This window comes from Cebus imitator, unplaced genomic scaffold (assembly GCF_001604975.1).
Source record: "Cebus imitator isolate Cc_AM_T3 unplaced genomic scaffold, Cebus_imitator-1.0 Scaffold3, whole genome shotgun sequence".
In the NCBI taxonomy this organism is placed as follows: domain Eukaryota; kingdom Metazoa; phylum Chordata; class Mammalia; order Primates; family Cebidae; genus Cebus; species Cebus imitator.
The window spans coordinates 11658676-11660577 of record NW_016107318.1 but is presented as its reverse complement, the minus strand read 5'-3'; the positions used below and the strand labels follow the sequence as shown (position 1 = coordinate 11660577).

The following is a 1902-nucleotide window of genomic DNA, read 5'->3' as shown; positions in this document are numbered from 1 at the left end:
CATCACTGAAAAAGATCTGCTGTTTCAGTTAGTTACATTGCTTTAACATTTAATGAAGTTATTACTTATACATACATATTAGGATAAACAACAAGTATTCTCTGCCCTAAGGATGACTGCTCAAAATCTAAATTTCCTGTATCGTAGTCATTATAAAATACATAATAAATACATGTATGTATACATACATACCTTAAAACTGGTACCCTTAATACCAATTCTTTGCTTATACTATGATATCTGCTAACACTTATGCACTACTACCTTTAACCTCTGGCTTCTCTTTCAAGACCGTATTTCCAACTCACTTATTGCCTAGTTGGCTATCCTGTTGTCATTTAATAAGGGGCCAAACTATTTAATAAACAATCTGAGGCTCTAATATAGGAGTAAGCAAGCTATAATCAGCTGCCTGTTTTTATGAATAAAATAATAATGAAATATACTCATTTATTTACATATTGTCTGTGGCTGCTTTTATTTTAACAACAGCAGAGTTGAGTAGCTGTGACAGAGGCCATATGGCCCACAAAGGTATTTTAATATCTAAAAATATTTGTTATCTCTTCCGTCACAGAAAGAGTTTACCAACCTATTGCCTAGAATGTACTCATGCTGTATTAGATACCAGAGAATACAACAAAAAGAACCCCATGCCCTTAAGGAGCTTAGACTAATAGAAGGGAAAAAAGCCATATAAGTAAATAGAACATTAGAAGCTTTATGGTTCCAGATTTAATAGGAGCATAAAGACAACAAAAGTCATTTGGCAGGAGAGAAAGTAACACCAAATGCATGCTCTACAGGTGTGAGGGTGCAAAAAGAAAAGCAATCCAGGAAGTGGAAAGAACATGAACAAAGGAATAAAGGCCCAAACAGCCCGGCACATCTGAAAAACTGGCAAGAGTGCGGTATGAGGGTATCTAAAATAGCAAGGTTAGAGAAAGGCTAGAAAAGTGGGCAAAACTCAAGTGACAAAAGGAACCACATCATGCTAAGGAAATTAGATTTCACTGTTTAGGTAATGGGGAACTTTTTAAGTATCTTTAAGTAAGTAAGCATTCATAAATGTGTTTCTAAAGTTCAATGTATCTCCAATATGTGCGATAATTTAGAAGCAGACGAGAAAAGAGCCAGGAAGATCATTTATAAGACTTTCCAATAGTCCAGTTGAAAAATAATATTTAAATTACAGTAGTGACAGTGTGAATAAAAGAGAAATAATTATAAGACAGTAAGGAGACAGAAATGATCAAACATGTGCTCTGATGAGAAAACATGGAGTACAAGAATAGATATCAAAAACAACTCCTAGGTTTCTGACTGAATAGAGAATGATATCATTCATCAAAAGAGGAAAAATAGGAAAAAGCAGGTTTGGAGGAAAAGTAATAAGGTTAGTTTTAAACAAGGTGAATTTTGAGGTACTTGGGAGACACACATGATATCCATTAGGCATTTAAACAGATAAGCCTCTACTCAGAACTGTCCAGAACACAAACATATATTTGTAAATCATCAACCTATAGGAGGTAGTTAAAGCTGTGGGAATGGAAGAGATTATTCTGGCAGATTGTAAATGAGAACCACATCCAAGACACATCAATGGTTTTTCAACACAAGGATAGGGCATTACAGAAGGAAAATAATGTCATATTGGAAGGGGGAAAGGACAGAGAAAAGAAAGGCAGCCGAAGAGTTAGGAAAAATAAGACTGCAGACAGAGCCAAAAGAATTATTCATATTAAGGAGATAAAGATGGTCAACAACATTAAAAGAAGGTAAGATAAAAAGATAATGCATGGTAAAGGGCCAGCACAGGTTCAACAAATGAAAACTATAAATGAGAATGAAGAGAAGCTGGAGTTCATTGATCTATGAGATATTCTTTTTTTTTTTTTT

The 1902-nt window shown here is 34.4% G+C and overlaps 1 protein-coding gene across 1 annotated transcript in view; it reads right to left on the bottom strand.

Annotated features, from left to right (window-relative positions):
* The window catches only part of ANKRD13C (ankyrin repeat domain 13C), a 101949-nt gene that overhangs the window by 43033 nt on the left and 57014 nt on the right, over window positions 1–1902 (bottom strand). The gene's annotated exons all lie outside the window — the stretch shown is intronic.